The following is a 23,732-nucleotide window of genomic DNA, read 5'->3' on the forward strand; positions in this document are numbered from 1 at the left end:
AAAGATAAAATGTGAGGAGAAAAACTTCCATTTACTTTACTGAAGGCCTTCTCTGCATAGCAGTTTCTAATATGTGGAGTGAGGTGTGACGTATTTGTCACGGTTGGCCGGGCAGCCAGAGGGAGGGACACACCCACTCCTGCTAGGGATCACACTAAACACCTGCCTCATTCCCAGTCTCCTGCCTACTAATCACCTTCACCTGTTTCTTGTTCATTCTCTCTATTTAAACTCACAGGTCAAGAGAGAGTGCAGCATATTAGTGGCCCGTCGGACTGCTCACTCCCAACGTGTACATCGCTACAAGGACTATTGGAACAGAGTAGTGTTTGTCGTTAGAAGCGGTATCGTCACATATTGACAATGGAAAATAAAGAGCACTTTGGCGCAACCTTGCCTCTCGCTTCCTCTGAACTGCCACCGTCACAGTATTAGGTTAAGTAGTCTACCCTGTTAATGGCTGAGTGTCTCCTCTGATGAAACCAGTTTGATCAGGGTGTATCAGTGATGGAATAATATGTTCTAATCTAATGGCTAATGCTTTGCTAATTTTTTTTTTTTTTTTCATTTTTTATTTCAATGTTTCCAAGAGATGATATAGAGTTTTACTTAGAGATGGGGTTTGTACTTAAAGATGTAGATTTAATTAAAAGGACCAAATGAGGACTTACTTTAGTAAAACATGTTTAGAGTTGTAGACCAATACCACAGACCAAACATCTTTCACCTCCAAGGCAGCCTGACTGCTGTCCAAGATGCTCAACCTGCACCCTTCAGCCAAGTTCAGAACCTGTGCTGTACACAGCTGCCCTGTATATGGCTGCCCAGTGGGACCCAGACAGGAACCCCTGGTGCTTCCTCAGCTGTAGCCACTCACCTTCCCATCTCACCAAATGGTCTTCAGAGGGCGCATATCCTACATTTTTCCTTTTTTTTATAGTTTGGTTTGGTGTCCTCTTATGTTTTTGCATTAGTGCACTTATAGTGGAGAGGAAGTGTATTCAAATGAAACTCTGATGAATTTCTATCTGCAACACACACACATACACACTGCTGTGTGTGATGGCCAGAACCACGTTTGAAGGATTGGAGAAAGATATCATTTTACAAACATAGTAAATGTACAAAGTGATAAACCTGCAAAAGTCATACACCCCTGCCCACCCCAAAACACACACATGCACCCACACTCACAAATACATGCTCCCATACACACACACACACGCACACGTCACTGATGTCACTGTGGAAACAGTTACCAGTTTACAGATGTGAGAGTTCCCAGCATACATCTCTTCCTCCTCACATATGTATTGCTAATCTGGGTACACTGGGTGCAATGTGTGAAATATGCTTTACTTACTTACTTGTAACCCCACACTGACCATGATGCTGCATCTGTGAAACCATATAGGAGACACACATGCTCATTATAAAGCAAAGGGGGTGGAGTCTGATGTAGAGGAGAGAAACAAGCAGTATTATCCCGTCACTCTATTCTAATCTCCTATTTCTAAGTTTATAGTTTTAAAATGTAGTTTACAGACATGCTTTTTGTTTGGTGATTTTTCAGTTTCTACTTCACAATAATTTGTGGACCATTGCTTATGTAGAAAGGTTCTTTAAGATTTTTTGTGAGTAATATGAAGTTCTAGATTTACTGAGCGAGTCGAAAACAAACAACAAAAACCTGCATTACTCACAATAAGAACCTATTTGAATTTTGATAAACTCTATTAATCACCCTTTGAACATAGACATGGTTTGGGTAGTACATGATCAGTCTCTTTTCTCAGTGAAGTACTGACATCTCTCCTCACAGTACACAATATTACCCAAATGATCAGTAACCATACCAGTCCTACTCATACTAAACCTGTTTTGTACTAAATTACAGTCAAACTGGTCCTGCCATTGAGAACACATTGGAGCCTAGTCCTAGTTTTAGTCTGTGTTTCATCATCCTTTATCCCAATTTTACACTAGTATAGACCCAGCAGTCAGAGTTGTGCTGTTTTGATTATTAAACTACACATTACAGAATAAATGTAGTATTTTGTACTATTTCTAGCTAGAAACCACTTATAAGCCTGTCATGGTATAAGGCAAGAAATAGACTAGAACAAAATTGAGCTTGTGAGTGTGTGACCACAGCTTAGCTGCAGAGGTGCAGAAGCAGCATGGTTGTCACTTCTGGTCTAAAATGGGCTTTAGATTCTGCTCTGGTACCCACTGCTTGGAACTGTGAGAAATGAAACCACAGCAGACGTCAGACATCCTGAGCTCTCAGACCAGAACAGTCTCCTCCTTCTTCTGGGGCGTTCATAAGGTATATGGAGAGCAAAATGTTTACTGATTTTAAAAACTGCACATATTCACATTAAGATGCCATACACTTATCAAATACATTTCTACCACGATTTAGTCCACAAACCATATTTTTCTCACACCACTAAGATTAAGAACAGTGCTTGTATGTTATATTTGATGTATTCACTGAGCTGAGTTATTTCATGACACAAGTATTTACATGAAAGTAGGGTCATACACTGACCATGACTGCAGACATTAGCATTAGGGTATTTATACAGCAGGAGACAAACAGGGAATATCTGGGAACAATTACTGGGAGGGATAAGAGACAAAACTCACATGAGACACATGTCAAGGGGCAGAGCAGGGGAGGAGCTACAAACTAAAACATACAAAAGCACATATTAAAAAGTACACAGACTTCATAAGATGGAATCATAAGATATGCAGAAATATTTAATAATTATTTGTTAAGTAAAATATTTTTCCAGTTCCCTGAAAAGTCAGCTTGCTTAAATAACATTTTTATATTAACAAATAAATGTACAATTTCATGCAATTCAGCATTAAAAGAGAATTTTACACTCACTTTCAGTGAAGAGAATACACAAACTCAGCAGCATTGTCACTATGGAAACACCACTAACCCCCCAGCACACACTGACAACTCTACACCCAGAACTCCACTACCACTGTGGACACACACTGACTCCAGAGATCAGTCCAGAACTCTCTCAGCAGTACTTCGCTGAAGTGCACAAGGACTTCACTACGTCCCCCACAGTAATGTGGTGTCTTGTGAGTCCTGAGAACACCTGAGGTCTGTTTTTTCATTGTGTAGTTTCACAGAGCCCACAGGGCCCCTGGTGCCGCTGTGTACCAGACATGCATGTTGTGGTTTCAGTGTGGGGGGGTCTGTAGGGGAAGAAAGACGAGGCTTGAGAAGCCACCTGAAGGCTGAAAAAGCCTCCTTGTTGACAACTTGCCGTTAAAGCAGCCATGTAACACAACCAGTCTACTGGTGGACAAAAACTGAATACACTACTTATAGTGTAGCCATAACACTTTATAAACATAAAATACATAAATACAGCAAACATCATACAGCATAAATACATAAAATCAGCAATAGAGTGGGTTGTTTTTTTGGTAATGAATGGTGTTTTAAACTATGGATGTCCCCTCCAGCACAAATCCTTTTTTCTTGTAATAAAGTGTAAATATTTGTATTATTCTATTTATTATGTATTTGAAAGACATTTGACAAGCCAGTTAAACAGAGCCTGGGTGATCAGTTATAATTAGACTCTGCCTTTGCTAGGAGCCGTTACACTTAATACTAAAAAGCGATGGTTAAAACCACAAGGACCAAAACCACGACTAACAGCTCGCTCAGGCCACGTGTGTTTCTTTTTAAAAACAGCTCAGCTAGCACAGATGTTCTAAACCATCACTTGGGCCCAATCACATTTCACCCCTTGACCCTACCACTTAACCCTGGCCCTCTATATGCGGTGTTCATAAGTAAGGGTTGGGTGTCCGATAGAGGGCTAGGGTGCACTGTTAGTGCTAAATGGCCCTCCAAACTGAAGGTTTTCAGAGTCACACTCCAAATTGAGTGTGAAATTTCTCAGAATCCCTCGTGATTCATTGATAAAATGGATGCAGAAGCAAGGGGGAAGATTTCACCCACTACCCTTTGTAACTCAGTCCCAAGGGGCAAGATGACACTTGAAAACAAGGGGTAGGAGGAAAAATGAGAGGGGATTGGGCCTTGGTAAAAATCTAAGCACTAAATCTAAGAATAAAATGGTTTAAAACATATTACATTTAATACGCATGGTTTTACCTAATCCTAGAGATATATAATAAAGTTATCTGTTACAGGACAAGGGGGTTTTCAGATCCAGTACAGACATTAAATCCTATAAGATCAAATACATTTGAAAAAAAGAACTAAAATTCTTACTCTCTAATTCACCATCTTAAAAAAATGAGATCCCCTCTAAAATCCTCAATGTCAGACCTAGCTACCATACATCGTACATTCTTTAAATTGAGAACAGCATTTTGAAGTCTGATTTCTGACTCAGTTACTGCTCAAATGGTCAAACCAGAACTGTATACATATTTTTACAATTATGGCCCCTCCACTTACTGGCTTAGTAGCAGTGTTACTGTGATTCTTATTACTTTATCTGACACCAAACCAGAGGTGATAAATCTGATTTTGAACGCTGACAGACTCAGAAGGGCCTGGATGTTGCACCAACTGCTGTGATCAGATCATCATAGTGAATCAACATACAAGACAACACACCGGGAATGCACACCTTGGGACAAGAACAGGACCTCTAGAAAGTTGGACTAGACATTAATTGCTTATTTTTTAATTTGTTACATTTATTTTTCTTTTTAAATTGTTATTATTGTGGTGACCATTGTTGAGCAGAGGAGGATGGGCCCCCCTTTTGAGTCTTGCTTCCTCTCAAAGTTTCTTCCCCTTATTTCTTCTTCTAGAGAGATTTGTCTAGAACTGTTGCCCTTGGCTTGCTCCCTGAGAGCTTGGACTTGATCATTTGTAAAGCTGTTTTGTGACAACATCTGTTGTAAAAAGCGTTATATAAATACACTTTGATTTGAAATAACTAATTTATAAATGAGTCACAGGTAAGTCAGAGAGTTTCGAGGTTAATGTATATTTGTCACATTGCCACATTTGTTTTAGAATTACATAGTTTCCATAATTTAAGTAATATGTGCATGAAACAATGACAAATATCACCAACATGCCTAATGTTATAACTGCCCCTGATTTGTGTGTTAGAGACTGCTATGATTGGTCTGTCAAAACAAATGAAGACCGATTCAGGTCTCACTCAAATCCTTTATTACCATTCAGATTCCTGAGTTTGTGGACAGTAAACACAGCACCACCCAGGGCCCAGGGCATGGTAAACATTGTGCCACCAGGGCAGAGGGGACGGTAAACACAGTGCCATGTAGGCCCAGGGCACAGTAAGTCCTCACGATGACATTGTTTCTTAATGGTGAGGCCAAGGTTTCTGTCAGATAGTGTAGTGGACAACATACATTCTACATAGTGCAGCTTTCACTTTATTTGGAGAATTAAGTCCATGATTGTAGACATTTATTTAATAGTCTATAGACTGTCAAATTGGTTATTTTAGCTTTCATTTTAATTGGACAGTCCAGTCTGAAAGCAACAGTACATTTGTGGTGTGAGTAGAGTTCACATCTCTAGTGGTGGAGTGACAGTCTTACAGAAGGAGGACCAGTTTTTTGGCCAACAAACGCGTTACTCCTGCAAACAAATTCCATATCAAATTTGAAACTGAACAACACTAATCAAACTGAACATGTGCAATTAAAAATATACCCTGACTTATGTTTCATGCACTGCATTATGTATAAATAAATAATAAAATGCTCTGAAATTAAATGCTCCTTTAAATATCTGTTCAAACTTTTTGAAAGTCTCAGGTAGCCAGCACTGTGGCTGCTGTAATTCCACATGCTCTTGTAACAGACACTGTTGTACTGCGCCTTTAAGAGGGAGCTTTATGGTAATGTGAATTGAGTAACAGAGAGAGTGTGTGTGTGTGTGTGTGTGTGTGTGTGTTTGTGTGAAGGGAGAACCGTCACCTTTCTGCTCGCCTTCTCTGTTTCCTTTACGTGTAAATACAATGAAGGTAGCCGTGTGACCTGGCTTGAAGTGGTCCAGGAGAGAATAAAAGTCTTTCAGATTGCCCACACCAGTGTGTGTGCCACTCCATGTTAACTCCACGCATCGCGGTTACCCCGTAGCACCTGTTCCTCACTCCAGGTACGAAGCGTTACACTTTTTTTCATTAATAAGCCTTTGAAGTACTTTGGGTGTCGTAGTGAAATGAACTGACCAAACAGCAGTGAGGGAAGTTATGTTTGGTCTCACCCCCTGAGCTTCTACATCGTGTCTCTATGACAAAGGACGGAGCCGCTTAACTAAGAATGAGACCGTCCTCACTGACAATGTGAGAATATCTGATAGATCACTGACTGATAAGGAAGAAAGAGGACGTACCACATGATAACTTACAAAACCTACCGCATCTCTATATTTGGTGTGTGTTGTGTTGAGCTTAGTTTGTCAGAGTTTCATCTGAATACACTTCCTCTCCACTATAAGTGTAGCTGTGAAGTCATTCAGTAGACTTTATTGAAGAGTGTGTACAGTGTGTATCAGCAGTCCTGCTGTAGCTGTGTGTAGTGTGTGTGTAACTCAGTAAGAATGCAGGTGTGTGTTTATCTGCTCCTTGTGCTCCACGCTGCTGATGGTGAGTGATACCTTCTTTCTACAGGTGTTGTCATCCTTATACATTCATTTGCACAAAGGTATTTATATCTGGGAGCAGCAGAGAGCAGCAGCTCACCACTTACCCCAGATTCTGTCTATCGACCAAGAAATTTTGCCTCTTTAGTTTAGAACAAAAGCTGTTAAATGCTAACGTTGCTAACAAACACTGGAGGTCAACAGAAACTCAAATATAGCCTTCATAAATCTATGCCCACAAACTTCTCTCAAGCCGGTCAAACCGCATCCAAGTGTTAATAAATGCCTCCCAGACTAGTCGGTGTGTCGTATAACTCACTGTGAACTAGACAAGTGAAGAAACACGTCACCGGGAAGCGACCTGGATGAGGTTTGAGGACATGTAGCTCGATATCTGACTTATTTACAAATCCTATTACCTATCGTTGCTGTTGGCTTCCAGTGTTTGTTAGCAGCTTTTTGTTCTAAAGGAGCGAAATATGGACTCCAAACATGTCTTGTCCACCCGGGTTAAGGGAAAATAAAGTAAATTCTGTTGACTTTATCTGTTAAGTGGCACTGAAATCTGCGCTGTGGTTCGGTCCGGTAGAGAGGAACCGCTGCTAATTACTTGCTAATTGCTAATTAGTTACTTCAGACCAGCATAAGGTAGGAATTGTAGGGACATTACTAAGACTGATGAAATTAAGAAAAAGAGTATTGTGACTCTTACAAGCATCATTTTTCCCTATAAGTCTATACATTTACAAAAACAATTTATGTTGTTTTTTTTTATTATGGTGTGGTATGTGAAATGTGCTCACTTGTTTATTTCTGTGTGTGTTATTTATTCCTCACTTGCTCATTCTGTGTATGATGCAGTTCTTGTCCACTACCCACTTCTGTATCCAGCTGCCTGTGACAGAGGTCACACCTCATTGTGGTTGATTGAATATGTGGTGCAGTCCTGTACATGTGGTGTTTGATGTATCTGTTTGGTGCTGCTGTGTGTTTGCCCAAGTGGGGAGTGTGGGTGGGTTTGGGGGAGAGACTAAAGAGAATTCCGATCTCATGAATTTTGACGTACCAATAATATCCCTTATTGAGCTAGCAGTCAAACAAGTTGGTATTACTCTATTTTACTGTGGAGACCAGAGGAGGGGCAGAGCTCACTACCTGCAGGTTAAAGAGTTGGACTGGTACTGAATAAATCTATTTCCATTAGGAGGTCTCAGCTATCAGGACTTCCCAGAGGGTTTCAGCCAGACAGCTGTCTCCCACTGTGAAGACAGTTTTTTACCTGTTTATGGTTTACCCCCGTGCTGCTCAGGGACACTGACTATAGTACTTGCTGACACTTCCTACAGTGTAGTGACTCCAATTAGGCTAGAGCCCTACTCAGCTTTCCTGAAACACAACCCATGCTTAACTACATGGTCAACCAAAGTGGCCCAGATCTCATCCGTGATGGTTGCTCTTCCTCCCCCTCATCCTCGCTCTCCAATACTGACCTCCATTGATATCCAACCAAGATATCGAGCCTGTGGCCTCTTTATAGTGCTCAGGTTCTGATTTCTAAGTGTCATTAGTAAAATTTGTCAAGTGTCTTCACCTGTGAGTACTGGGTTTGGTTAATTGATAAATGGATGCATCAATTGCATTTGAGGGTTTTCCATAAGAAACACACGTATTTCTGTTGAATGATGTGTCCAATATAGAGAATTGTGTTTAACGTATTGAAAAAAATGTGTTTTAGAAATACAAAATGAGTGTAAATCAGAGAAGGTGCTTTTGGTTTAGTATAACAGGTCAGGAGATGGGCTACATGAGTTAGTGGTTTCAATTATTGTGTCACATGTCCCTGTTTTTATGTCTTGCAAAAAACTGTAATATCACAAAAACAGTCCAGTTTCCCAGCAAACACCTCTTCCTCCTAGCAAACTTGGAGCACTGTTTAACAATTTAACATTACATAACTAAATCTCACACACACACACACACACACACACACACACACACACACACACACACAAACATGCACAGCTACTGCAGGATGGCTAGATCCACATCTGAAGGACTTGGAGAAAGACAATTCTACACACACAGTAAATGTACATTCAAAGTGATACTTGTAGATGCAAAAACATCCCCACCCTGCTCTCTCTCTCTCTCTCTCACTCACTCTCTTTCTTTCTCTCTCTCTCTCTCTCTCTCTCTCTCTCTCACTCACTCACTCTCTCTCTCTTCTTGTTGGGTGTTTGGGCTTCAAGTTCTCCTATGTTGTTCCTCTTATCTTAGATGCTTAGAAAAATTTACAAATAAAAAATGAACAAATGAGAAAAAATAAAACCATAAAGACAGTACAGTTTCCCAGCATGCATTTCTTCCTCCTCACATATGTATTACTAAACTTGGTGCACTTTAGCAATACATAAATAACACACACACACACACACAGACATGCATATGTGCATGCTTCCTTTTTGGGTTCATGAGCTTAAAATGCTGCTGCACTGTTCTCTGAGTGGTGTGTGAATGACATGTTTACTTCTTTCACTCACCCATGAAGACTGTCAAACAGTCTCCAAATCCTCATCAGTGTCAGTTATCCAGTTCTAAACTTCATGGTTTAATCAGTCAAACACTAACTGACTCTGGCAGCAGAAATTCACTCCAGTGACTCCAGTTTAAAGACTTTTCTTATTTAGTCCTAAATTCTTCTGTCACCATAGTCATAGCTACCAGTTTACAGATGTGAGAATTCCCAGCATGCACTGCTTTGTCCTCACATATGTATTGCTAATCTGGGTGCTACGTGTGACATGTGCTCACTTGTTTATTTCTGTTTGTGTTATTTATTCCTCATTTGTTCATCAATTGGTCATGAGGCTTGGTTAGCCCATGCTGCTGCGCGCGCACACACACAGTTAGTGGTATTTTTTCCTCAGTTGTTCATTCTGTGTATGATGCAGCTCTTGTCCACTACCCACTTCTGTATCCAGCTGCCTGTGACAGAGGTCACACCTCATTGTAGTTGATTGTGGTACAGTCCTTTACGTGTGGTGTATGGTGTATGTGTTTGGTGCTTCTGTGTGTTTTAAAGTGGGGCGTGGGGGTGGGTTTCAGGGAGAGGCTACAGTGAGTTCTGATCTCATGAATTTTGACATACTTATCAAATGCAAGACAATACTACTCTGTTACCATGGAGACCTGAGGAGCGGCAGAGCTCACTACCTACAGGATAAAGAGTTGGACTAGTGATGAATAAATACATTTGGCAAGACAAGTGAGGTATCCAGGTCCAGCTCTACGGTGGGTGTGAAGACCCATTGTGCAGAAAATGCATAAATTAAAAAACGCAAATTCATTAAAATGGAAACGCGTGTGCTACAGTTCCAAAATGCAGTGCAACTTCAGAAATGCTGCAAACTCAGTCACAACACAATGGAACTGTTTTCTGAAGTTGCCTCGCATTTCCAAAATATAGCACACATGGCATTTTGAATAAAGTGTTTTCTGAATTTGTATAGTGTTCAGGAATTTGCATCAAGTTTGTAAACTGTAGCACACGTTTCCCTTCTGTGTTCTTGAAAAGAAACAGTAAATCAAACATAATGTGGAATACAAATGTCGCAACAAGACTGAAGGGGAAGTAGGTGAGACGCTGATTCAGAGATGGAACTGCACCTTAACAACCACAGCACCACAAAAGATACCAAATACAAACAGTGCAGACTGACTCTGCTTATTGGTTTTGCCAAAGTCATATCTGGGCCCCTACCATGAAAAACTGAATGTCACTCACTTTATTGAAATAAATAGTTTTTAAGTAATATGTAAATATTGTTACATTTTCAAAACACATTGTTTACTCTCCTATTCCTTACAGTCCATATATGGAATCTAATCTGTAAAAATAGCCTGTTTTGAAATCACTGTTTCTCTGATGTCATGAGAACCAGCTCATTTACTTATCTCTGCCTCTTTGGCCTACAGCAGTTTAACCCCTAACACCTACATTGCAGTTCTCAGACATATTTCAGCTCTTAGTGCTTTTTAAATGAAGCACAATACAGGGCAGCCAATCAGAACAGAGCTCATTTATCTTACATCTTAAAGGAACAGCTACAGAAATGGCCTGTTTAATTCCAAGGGATAAAGAGAGGTTGGAAAATAGCTGTGTAAAACTGAATTATGACTCTTTTTGGAAGATAACGCCACAAAAACATTGTAAGAGGACACCAAAGAAAATTATAAAATAAAGGAAAAATATAAGACACTGTTTCACTGTTATATTTAGTCTGTATGTGAGAGAGAAAGATGGGGAGGAATAATTTAGTTTGCACTTGAACACACTTCCCCTCTACTGTGGACATTAGTGGGTGGAGAATTTCAGTGGAGTTCTACTGAGAGAGTTGTAGAGTTCCAGGTCATAGTTGTGTGGTGATTCCCACAGGCAGACTGTAGTCTGGGCTGCAGTTTTTGGAGCGTTCAGTACACTGTAGTTTTGTAGAGTGTATAAGATGTGTAGCAGCGTTACTGCTGGAGTTGTGTGTAGTGTGTTGTGGAATGCAGCTGTTTTTTTATCTGCAGATGTGTCTTTACTTCCTTTTTGGTAATGATGTGCAGATGAAGTCCTGTGAAGCCTTTGGGGTTCTTCCTTATTGTACTGCTAAAGGATTCGAAGCTTTGGAGCATTGAAAGCTGGTGACAAAACAGCGACACCTGGTGGTTCTCAGAAATTATAGCAGCCATAGATTCAAAACTGCGCAGAACTATGAACTATACAACACTCCATCATCAAAAAAATGATGATCAGTAATGATGTTTAGTAATTAAATTCTGCAGTAATTTGTTTAAAATCATTGTTTCCCTTTTTATGTGAAAACATAATACAAAACTGTACTGGGAGACAACAGGTTGATGTAATGAAACATTTACCCTCCCTTTTGGGTTCTATAATTTGCACATTTCCAATTTTTTAGTAAAAAGATAAAGCTTCCAAGTTATAGGACAGTGCCAAATTTATGAAGCAGTCTCAAGCTCATCCTGTGTATCTGTGATGTTTGAAGCTTCAAACAAGATTAATCACGTGTTATTAGTAACTTTAGTGGTAATGTTAGTGGTAATAACTTTAGTGGGAAGGGAGAGGGAGAGAAGGAAGGAGGGAGAGCGAGCGAGAGAGAGAGAGAGAGAGAGAGAGAGAGAGAGAGAGAGAGAGAGAGGGAGAGAGAGGGAGGCAGAGACAATCTATAATCAATATAATCAGACATTTAAATCATATAACTTGATGGTCATGCATCCATCATACCAACATCTATTGGGAAATCTCTTAGTGATTTCCAGTACCATCATCAGTTGGCTGGTACCATCAGTACCATCAGGTGACTGGACCTGCAGCAATTAAGTATGTCATATATAATAGTTAAGTATGTCATATATAATAATAATGGAGTATGTCATATAATAATAATTAATTATGTCATATGTAATAATAACCATTTTACATGTACATGTGCAGCCATGTTTAATAGTGAAGGCCTTTATCTGGTGTGTTTCTGCAGGTTGCATGTTGGTAGGGAATTTGAGGACAGACGACATCACTGCATACGCAGGAGACTCAGTACTGCTGCCCTGCTCCTGTACTGAACCACACGCCAAACCTGAGAGTTTCACCTGGGAGAAATTCCAAGACTTCAGTCACACTGTGATCTCCACTGAGAGTAAACAGTACAGAAACAGAGTTCAGCTGGGTACTGTTCACTCTCCAGGAAATCTCTCTCTACTCATATCACACCTGACTGAAGAGGATGAGGGAGTCTATAGGTGTTATCTTACAAACCAGAAATATAAAGACATCAGACTCACCGTTAAAGGTAAAACACTGTTTTTGATCCAAATCCAACTGCAAACGATAAATCCAGCTTTAAGGTTTTCTTAGGTATCCACACTAGCAAAGTCTTGGTTGTCTGAGTTACTTGTAGACTTTCTGCTGTTATATTTGTTGTTGTGCTGTCATCTGTGCACATTACCAGTAACCTTTAGTTCAGTGATGGTCAAATACTCCTTTAATTGTAACAAATATCTTGTGCAGTTCAAGTAAGAATGGCTCAGGTTTTTAACACACATGCTTCTTTGTTTTGGTTTTTCTGTTTCGACCCCTCGTTTGGTTTTCCTGTCACTGTTTTCATCTTTGTCTAGTTTGCATTCGTTAACCTTTGTATAAATATCCCTTGTTTTATCGTCTTGGCTGTGGGTCTTTGAACGTGCGCGGTCTCGTCCTCCCGTGAGTTTATTGTTGTTTGGTAACGTTATTAGTCTGCTCGTTATTCTAGTGTTTACTGTTTAACTTCCTTCTTGGTAATGATGTGCAGACGAAGTCCTGTGAAGCGTTTGAGGTTCTTCCTTATTGTACTGCTAAAGGACTCGAAGCTTTGGAGAATTGAAAGCTGGTGACAAAACAGCGACACCTGGTGGTTTTCAGAAATTATAGCAGCCATAGATTCAAAACTGCGCAGCACTATAAATAATACAACACTGCACCGCCTTCATATGTCATAAAAAAAAATGGATGATCAGTAATGATGTTTAGTAATTAAATTCTGAAATAATTTGTGTAAAATCATTGTTTCCCTTTTATGTGAAAACTTGATACAAAACCTTACTGTCAGACAACAGGGTGATGTTATGAAATGTTTACTCTCTCTTTTGGCTTCTATAATTTGCACATTTCCAATTTTTTAGTAAAAAGATACATTATAGGACAGCACCAAACTTATAACAGTCTCACCCTCATCCTGTGGTTCGGTGACGTTTGAAGCTTCAAATATCATTAGTCACGTGTTATTAGTAACTTTATTGGTAATATTAGTGGTAAGAGTAACTAATTCAAGCTTTTTCAAGTGTTAAGAGCTTTGATGTCTTAATATCAAACGTTCCATCACAATTTTATTGTTTCTGCGCAGTTCCTATATCGTTCTTCTCCCTTGTCAGTGTTTAGTTTGCATCATTTTGTTACTTCTGACGTTGTGTTTACCTGTTTTGGAAATGAAGAACTTTTGTTTACACATGTGCGTCAAGTCCTGTCTGCCTCCGCGTTACATTATCGTTCTGAAAACTGCACAGTGTGCAGATCATTAATGTAGGTGGACCAGCTGGATCACAATCACTAATGTGTTCTTATTTTAGATTTTTGATTTAAAACATCTAAAATAAGAGGTAATGCTTTGCTATGACAAGTTGCAAATAAATGTAAACACACAGTCATAAAAGTTGATTTAGTCAATGTTGGTCAGTTTGACAATAAAAGTGATATATTTGAAGTTTCTGTTACTGTAATTATTTATCCCTGTCCCACTTACCTACAACCAATGGCAGAGGTGCAGGCAAAGGTTTAATGCACATAAAACTTTTAAGAAATGATCTGATTCCAAAGTATGCCTGTAATTACAATTTAACATGTGTTATGCAAAACCGAGCATGTGTTAAGAGAAAATGTGTGACTAGGTTCCTTAGTCATAATATATCCTGCTTTCTCAGAGCTTTACCATTCAGTCAGCCTAACTTTGGGTTTAACCTACTAAATGTGCGGTGCAGAGACTGGATACTTTATGTAACCCACCTATTCTGTCTACATTGTGTTCTGACAGTGTTAAAATCGCAATGCAAGAGGGAGTATTGGATCCTTTACTGTGATAAACATAAGTAGCCTAATGTAAAAATTACATATGTGATCATGAATGATCAAACATTAGAAACAGAATGTTAAAAATATTTAAAATAACAAATTGATTACAATTGGAATAAACATTTAGACAAACTTAAATTTACCTGACAGTTTTATACAAAGCGACTTACAATTATGACTGAGTATAACTTGAGCAATTGAGGGTTAAGGACCTTGAACCAGCAACCTTTCGATTAAAAATCAAGTAATTCAACCACTGAGCTACCACTCACAACAATAATGCACCATAGCATATCGAAATTAAGGCTAAAGAAATTCTAAAGCATGGGGAGTTAATGCTGGGTTGAAGGTCACAGTGCTGGAGCAGAGCTCGTGGCCTGAGGTGGTACATTGGGGGAAACCTCTCTCTTGGGCTCTCTCGCTCTCTGTCTCTTGCTGGCTCTCTCTCTAGAAACATTTAGAGAGTATTTCCTGTGCCATATTTTTGTTATTTATATCATGTGTATAGTTTCATTACAATATCTGTCCTAGTGTAATGTGTATCTAACTGGCTTGTAGTATGTAAATTAACCCTTTGTTGCCTTGAACTTATATGAAACTCGGCTCTTTATGTAGTATTATATCATGTAAAACTACTACCTAACTAGAGTGAAGAACCAGTTATTTTTTATAAACTGCTGACACCAGTTTCCTGTAAATGTAACACATTAACATAAACTTGTGAATATTTGTCTAATGAATTTCATCCAAATAATTCAATATTTCATTAATTTTGTGATCTGTATCTTTTACCTGTGTGTATTATGCAGTTTGTGTGTGTGGGCACATTCGGAGCTGTTAGGTGTGTTATGTAGCTTTAATAACAACATCTCTGCAAGAGACCAGAGATGACCACAGGATTTGGTTTACACAAGAACAAAAAATGTATAGATGAGAGTTTGGCCTACAAGTAGGAATATGTTCTGACTTTCTTGGTTAAATGACAGTCATGACAACTTACTTTGTAGCTCAGTGTATTTCAGTGTATAGCCAGCTACCTGTATGAGGGCATTATAGAATTTATAATTCTAATGAAGCATTTATATACAAAGTCTTGTAATTTTGCTTTCTTTCCAATTTTCTTTTTTCTTAATCTTGTAGCTGGTTTGATTGAGCCTTTAAATTCGTAAAGAAATGTATGGCATGTCTATGAAGGTAATGAATTCGCTTCTGGTAGCGAGTAATTTCGCTTCACGCCCAATTATCTATAATGGAGGCCTATATATTTATATTAAAGATCAATGTTCGTGCTGAGTTCATCTAGCTGAAACCTTCTAATTAATGCAGTTTGGAAGTGAGAACTAATATAAAACCAGAGGATGGTGCTGTACTTGCTTCTTTCTGAGAGAAAAAAACAGCTACAATCATTTTACTAGTTGTTTTTTTCTCATCCGTTAACACAAAGTCACAAAAACCAGATTAACAAGTCAGATAGTGTTAGCTGATTTCTGTAGTACTACATTACCTACAAAATTAAACAATATCAAGACCGCCCATAAACACCTGATTTTGCTCCACTCAGGCGAAAAAGGAGTGATGTGGCAGTTAGATGTGGCAGACGTTTAAGTCTTCAAAAAGATGGGAACAGGAATCTAATTAGAATGGGAATCTAACTGGATCATCTCTATAAATTTCCATTTCTGTTAGAATGGATCCTACTCAGACCTTTGCCTGTATAGACACAACACCAAACCCCTCACTAAACACAGACATACTCAATGAGATGAGGTGGAAAACTGAACAAAGACGAGCACTGCAAGAATGTGATCACTAGCATGTGTTGTATGTGGCACTTGCCTTGATATAAAGAATTCTAGTGCTTCCACACTGACGCTCTATCATGGAGTTATACATATATTGTCTGATCTTTCTTTGACTGGTAGAATGGCGTGGCATTAGAGATCAATCAACATTTTATTAGTAATAAAATAAAACACCTTATTTATAGACCAGGCCAGAACACTTTCAATACAGTGTCAGGACAATCATTGTCAAAGCGTTCATTTATAACAGAGTCATATGGGAGTTTTCATTTCAGCCTCTCCAGCCAGTGTCAAGAACAGGAAGGTACTACGTGGTTTGAGGTGTTCACATCTGCTCAGTTTTCCTAGTAACCTCATGTTCCGCAACTGCGCTCAATCTGTGATTGCAACTCCCGTCTTCCCCGGCACAACCTCACCAGATCCTCATCACCAGTTTACTAGTATCACCTGTGTCTCATCTTTGCTACACTATTTATTCTCTCTGGTTCCGTTCACTCCCTGCAAAGTATTATCGCTGGTCTATCAGCATGTACTGAGCAATTCCCTGGTGTGTGTATATCTGGCCATTACTCTCGCCTCTTTCACTTTACAATTGTTGCTTATTCCGCTATAAATAAAACTCGGCTGTCCGCAAGCGTCTGGCCTGTTCTAAGATGTCACCCCTCACTTGGTAAGCAACAACTAATTGTAACGCGGGAGGGGTGGAGAGCGAACACTCATGCGAAGTGACGACGCCATAACGAACCAAACTGATTGAATAGAAGAAATAAATAAGTTTAATAATCGACACAGACTAACAACACAGAATAGAATGAAGAACAAACAGGCTAACAGAAGAATAATATGAGAACAGGGTGAGGGCGAGAAATGAGCAACAAGGGAATACAACATTAAGGGAAGACTAACGGAGAACAACAATAATGAAACATAACAGTGAGCATAAAGACAGGCAAACGGGAACAACACAGAACCGGGCTACATAAGATGCACAAACAATATTGACGACGAAGATACAGAACTAAACAAGGAAAGCAACATGCAGCAGATCAGACTAAACACGGAGAACAAATGAGATCGAACTAGAAATGCAATGATAGCGACCAAACGAGAACTGACCAGAAACCATGAAAGCCACTCTAAGACAAAGACAATGACCGACAAACAAAATACGTAGGGATGGGGTTTTTATAACACTACAATCAGGGATAAACCAGGAACAGCTGGCATGAAAGGGGAGGAGACAGGGAACCATGGAGACGAATGAAAACCCAGAAGTGATTTGGTTGCCTTCACAACGGGGTATGCTCAGGTTTGTGGATGTGACAGTACCCCCCACCCCCCCAAACCAGGAGTTGGAACAGCAGGACAAGGGACACTAACAGGAACAGAACAGGCCAGATAAGGAGCAGGGACAGGAACCAGACAAGACAAAGGAACAGGAGACTCAAAAGCCGACACAGAATCCAGGGTACCAGGAGCAAGTAAAGAAGCCAAGATGGGTCCAGGAGCAGGTACGAGACCAGGGGTTATGTCACCGACAGGCACAGGGGCAGGGACCGACTGAGGGACTGAAACACAATGGGAAAAGGAGTGGGATCTGAAACATGGCCGGGACAGGGGACGGGTACAGAGACGAGGAAAGGTGAGCAACGCCGGACTTTGGCATGGTTATGGGAACGGGGGCAGGGGCAGAAGTAATGACAGATGAGATTATATTAACCACTACAGACATAGGAACAGGAGCAACATTTATAACGGGCATGGTTACAGAGACAGGGACAGGCAGGGGTATGCCGAGTCCACGAGGCAGGGCAACAGGTTTAAGTACCGATACACAAACAGGCATGGATACATGAACAGAAACATAGACGAAACCAGGAACAGGATTAGGCAACACAGGAACTGGAGACACTGAAGCACCCAGACATTAATGGGTGCTGGCACAGCAGCCTTAGGGAGCCGAGGAGCGACACCCAGCATAAACAAGGAGTTAGTATGGGTCCAGGAGGTCGACAGAGGGACCTCAAGGGTCACTGGCTCACCACGAGGCATGACTGAGGGAGTACCAAATAGGGGCACACCTACTGCAGCTACAGGGGCCACAGGGGAGTCTCGAGGAGCGACCCTGGGGACAGGCCTGGCACATGGCACTGGGACTTGTGGAGTGGCCTCCTCCACTCTATGAACAGACGGGTCCAGTGATGTGATGTTCAGCGGTGGCAGGCCTGAGGGCAGGGCTGTGGTATTCAGCGGCGAGTCCGGGAGGTCCTGAGGCACGGCTGTGGCTGTAAGCAGCATTGCAGGGAGGTCCGGAGACGCAGCTAAGGCGGTCGGCAGCGGCAGATCCGGAGGTGCGGCTGCGCCGGTCAGCGACGGGTCCGGAAGGCCCGAAGACGGGGCTGCTCTGCTCAGTGGTGCTGCAGGGTCCAGAGGTGTGGCTGCAGCGGTCACCGGCAGCGGGTCCAGAGGCAAGGCTGTGCCGGTTAGTGGTGGGTCCAGGGGCGCAGCAGTCACCGGTGGGTCTGCGGGCTTGACTGCGGCGGCCAGCGGCGGGACCAGGGGTATGTCCGGAGGTGTGGCTGCGGTGTTCAGCAGCGTCGGGTCCGGAGGCACGGCTGCGCCAGTCAGTGGCACTGCAGCGAGGTCCGGAGGTGCACCTACAGGCACTGACTTAACACAGGACACAGGAACAGGTTGAGAGACCTCTTCAGCGGCGAGAACAGGCCAGGCGGACACCACTAGGCCAGGAATGAGATGAGCGGCATCTCTCGCACCAGGGACTGAAAAGGGAACTGAACTGATGGAGTCATCTCTCGTGCCGGGAACAGGCTCAGGATCAAGATGGGCGGTGTCTCTCGCGCCGGGAACAGGCTCGGGATCAAGTTGGGCGGTGTCTCTCGTGCCGGGAACAGGCTCGGGATCAGGACGGGCAGCGTCTCTCGTGCTGGGAACAGGCTTGGGATCAGGACGGGCGGCATCTCTCGTGCTGGGAACAGGCTCGGTATCAGGACGGGCAGCGTCTCTCACGCCGGGAACAGGATCAGGATCTGGACGGGCGGCGTCTGTTATGAAGGACTTATGAAGACCACTCTTAAGAAACATGTTAGTAAATGTGAAATGTAGATTTTGATCAAATATTAAAAAATTGTTACATTGGTACTTAATAACAAACAAACAAAGCTCAAATTGTTACCTAAATGGAGCAACCAATTTGCTCAGTTACACCTTATAACTATCATTGTTATAAGGATAGTCAATGTCATTAGAACAATGCTAAAAATCATATAATATTAAAGTAAAGTACAGGTTGAGTATTAGAATACAACTGGGAGACAAAACACATCACTGCACACACAGGAGACTCAGTACTGCTACCCTGCAGCTGCACAGACCTACACACCAAACCTGCACATTTCACCTGGAAGAAATACAACCCAAACAGTAAAACATGGGAAGTGATCTCCAGTGAGAGTGAAGAGTACAGAAACAGAGTTCAGCTGGGTATTGTTCACTCTCCAGGAAATCTCTCTCTACTCATATCACATCTGACTGAGGAAGATGAGCGAGATTACAATTGTATACATAAGGAATATGAAGAACTATACATCAGACTCACTCCGTATTCTTTGTGCATTGATAACTCACAAATAAACTGAACTTTAGCAAACTAGTGTTACATTATACCTGTAGCACCTGTTACACCTATAGAGCACTCTTAGACTATCAAAGGCTATTATACTGGAGATAGGATGAATGCTACAGATCACTGGAGTGGTGTTTTCTCACTGATATGGCTTGCTAGGTGTTTGTTTGCAAAAGCACAGCTAAAACAAGTCCAGGGTAAATATACATTTCATCCATTTTTATAGGGGTGTATTTGTGGTTAAAGTGGTCTTGTACTACTAGTGTCACAAATGTAAACCACCCTGAATGTTCCTATACACATTTATAATGGGTCAGTACTGTAGCCAAACTTGCAAACACAAGTAGTACTAAAGCAGTACACCATCTTATGCTAACAAACACATGTTCCTCTCCAGGAATCTCAACAACAGAATTTACATCAAGATTTGATGGCATAACAAGTGCAAAGGCTCCAGCTGACGCTTCCACTACTGACAGTGCAAAGACTCTGACTGACGGTAACATGCATTTACTGCATATCAACATGGTCTCCTAATATCTTAAAAAGCAATTAAAATGCATGCTGTGTAAAAACACAAACACTAACACGCACACAAATACACATAACATTTGCATAATGTTACATTATACCTGTAGCACCAGTTACACCTATAGAGCACTCTTAGACTATCAAAGGCTATTATACTGGAGATAGGATGAATGCTACAGATCACTGGAGTGGTGTTTTCTCACTGATGTGGCTTGGTAGGTGTTTGTTTGCAAAAGGACAGCTAAAACAAGTCCAGGGTAAATATACATTTCATACATTTTTATAAGGGTGTATTTGTGGTTAAAGTGCTCTTGTACTTTAAAAATACTTGACTGGGATTTAAATCATGACTTAATCTTCTGGAAACAATCCATAATGTCACTGACCCTCATTTTGTCTTTCATGTTATTTCTAAAGTCTATAGGTGGACTATGACAGTATCAATAATAAACTGCCAGTGTAAAATTGTTTCCCAGCCACACTACATCTTATACACCCAAAGTGACAGAAATGTCCTGTTTTTGATTCATTGCTTAGTACTAGATGTGTTCAGTTGTCCAAATAACTATTTTATCTATTTTACCTCATGATGACATTTTTCTTAAATAGTCATGCGTCCTAACTATGACCATCCACAAAGAGTAAGTAGGAACCGTGTGAGCTGAAACCTAAAACTACAGTGGTTGGGTAAATACTGTTCTGCACTGGCACTTTGATATTGTGATAGTCAGGACATGTCAACATTTATGAAAAATATCATTTTGATGTAAAATGTTTTACTTCACAATACTTTAAGAAAATTGCAAAATGACAGAAATCCACTGTTTTTGACTTATAACCTTGTACAAGATATGCTCCCAGTTGTCCAAATACCCATATTTTACTTCAAATTTGTATTTTTCATAAATTTGCATGAGTCAAAAATCCTGCGTCCTGACTATGATGCATCCTGACAAATTCCCAGCATAAAACTAGGCTACACCCACAATAACAGAAATGACCTGTTTTTGACTCATTTCACCTAGTACTACATGTGCTCCCAGTTGCCAAAGACATATTTTACCTGAAAATGGCATTTTTCTTAAGAGTCATGTGTCCTGACTATGACACTATCCATACAGTGTGTAACGTGGAGCGATCATGAGGCGGATGCATGAGTTGAGAAGAGCGAAATATATTAAGGGCAAATCCATAATCAGAGTCATAGTCACGTTGCAGGGTCATAGAGCCAACATAAAGAGTTTGGGAATACATATTAAACAAACAAACAAAAGCACATGATGAATTAAACTAATAATAATAATAATAGTAGTAAATGACATTTAGTTTAGTTTAACGTTTAGATTAAGAGGGAGTGTTTGGAAGAGGAAACAGTTCACAGCTGTGCTAAATAAATGTATTCTGCTGCTGTGTAAGACTGGGGTCAGTGTTTGTTGTGTTGTTACAGTCTCTCCTCAGACTCTGCCCTACATCCCCTTTGCTTTGGTCACTGTGATCTTCCTCCACATTATCGTGGCTGTGGTTTATTACACCAAGAGAAACAAAGGTAAAAATCTCATTACCAATCTGTTATAATCAGATTGTTTTCTCATTGTGTCCATTAACATCCATTTTACCATGTGTGAGTCAGATCCTGAATGAACTGAGTTGTTCTTGTTCATGTGACCTGCTTCAGTGTCAGAAATGAGCAGAGTTCACTATAACACTGCTGGTGGAGATGGAACAGCTAGTCTGCAGTAGAGAAGAAAACCAAGAGAAATCAACAGATCAGCTACAGACCTACACACCTGTTTAACAGACCTGCCACACACATCTGATCAGCTGTACCCACTGACTTGAACAAGTTTGTGTGTTTGTGTGTTGGAGTTAGAGAGTCATCAGAATGTCTTCATTTGAATACACTTCCTCTCCACTGTAAGTGTAACTGTCAGGTCATTCACTAGTCTGTAGTTTTGAAGAGTGTGTGTATGGTGTGTAGCAGTAGCCCTGCTGTGTGTGTGTGTGTGTGTGTGTGTGTGTGTGTGTGTGTGTGTGTGTGTGTGTGTGTGTGTGTGTGTGTGTGTCTGTGTGTGTGTGTGTGTGTGTGTGTGTGTGTGTGTGTGTGTGTGTATGTAACTCAGTAAGAATGCAGGTGTGTGTTTATCTGCTCCTTGTGCTCCACGCTGCTGATGGTGAGTGTTACCTTCTCTCTACAGGTGTTGTTATCCTCATATATTAATTTACACAAAGGTATTTATATCTGGGATCAGCAGAGAGCAGCAGCACCCAGCCATCTGAAATCACAACACCTAAAAAACATTTGGATTGGTGTTTAACTCATTTATTATGATGGTACAGTGCAGTCACAGGCATCAGAAATGGTGATCTGTGTGCTGCAGGTTGTACAGTGACAGAATTTGGTGGTCACAGATTATGGTGTAACACCATCATTTAACCATCTGATGGCTCAGAGCAATGTCCGTTTCTGCATATATTCTTAAATTCACCTTAAAGGTACTTACATGTTTGATATCACAGTGTTCAGAACAATCTCAGCTATCTTCCTAATGAGGTAGAATTTGACATAGATCACTGTATAAAGTAATATTATGGAATATGGAAATTTTTCATCTCATGAAAAAATACCTTTACTCATGTGGACCTGTTTGGTGATTGAAATAGGTTTACCAAAGTAATGAAATACATGAATAAAGTAATATTGAAATGTCTAAGAAATGTCTAAAATGACATTGTGTACATTTATTGAGTAAAAGCATGGTCTGTTAGCAACATTAGCAGCTTTTGTTCTAAATTAAATGACCAAAATGTGCTCCTTCAGTTTAGACTCCAAACATGTCCTGTCCACCTGGGTTAAGGGAAAATAAAGTAAATTTGCTTCTTTGCCGACCTGTCCCGTTAAGTGGCACTGAAATCTGCACTGTGGTTCAGTCCAGAAAATAGGAAGCAGTGCTAATTATTTGCTAATTGCTAATTAGATACTAGCATAAAGTAGAAATTGTAGGGACAAGACTAAGACTGACAAAATATAGAACCAGAGTACATGTGGGGTTTTTTGTTTGTTTTTGGTACACTTGAGAAAAGAGGCTAACTAAATCAAAATGTCAATTTAAATATTGTCAATCTAGAACTAAATTCTAACTCCAACAACCATCATTTTGCTCTATGATTCTGTAAAAAATTTTATTAATACATTATGCTATTTTTCCTAAGGAATAATTTTTTCTGCATTTTATGTGTATATCTCTATTGAAGATATTTGGCCTTTAAATAGCAGCATATTTTTTCTGTTATTAATCATGTCTTTTAAGGTCAAATGCCAACGTTGGCTGTATGCATCACTTCCACTGTGAGAGTCTATTGCTGTTTCATAAATAAAGAGCCAAAGCAGGACAGAGAGTTGTGGTTTCTGTTTACACCCACTGATAACCACATACATCATGAAGG

General features: G+C 40.4%; 2 long non-coding RNA genes across 2 annotated transcripts; one reads left to right on the forward strand and one right to left on the reverse strand.

The window, feature by feature from the left end:
• Positions 1–2,129: 2,129 nt before the first annotated feature.
• LOC145660327 (uncharacterized) lies at positions 2,130–3,017 on the reverse strand. The gene is made up of 3 exons (XR_014126574.1): positions 2,903–3,017; positions 2,653–2,695; positions 2,130–2,313 (listed from the first exon to the last, which is right to left on the reverse strand). It is a non-coding gene; the product is annotated as an uncharacterized LOC145660327 (long non-coding RNA).
• Positions 3,018–5,967: 2,950 nt separating this feature from the next.
• LOC145660328 (uncharacterized) lies at positions 5,968–21,830 on the forward strand. The gene is made up of 4 exons (XR_014126575.1): positions 5,968–6,160; positions 12,190–12,501; positions 20,155–20,256; positions 21,736–21,830. It is a non-coding gene; the product is annotated as an uncharacterized LOC145660328 (long non-coding RNA).
• Positions 21,831–23,732: the final 1,902 nt, after the last annotated feature.

This window comes from Electrophorus electricus, chromosome 2 (genome assembly GCF_041902795.1).
Source record: "Electrophorus electricus isolate QZ-2024a chromosome 2, ASM4190279v1, whole genome shotgun sequence".
Lineage (NCBI taxonomy): Eukaryota > Metazoa > Chordata > Actinopteri > Gymnotiformes > Gymnotidae > Electrophorus > Electrophorus electricus.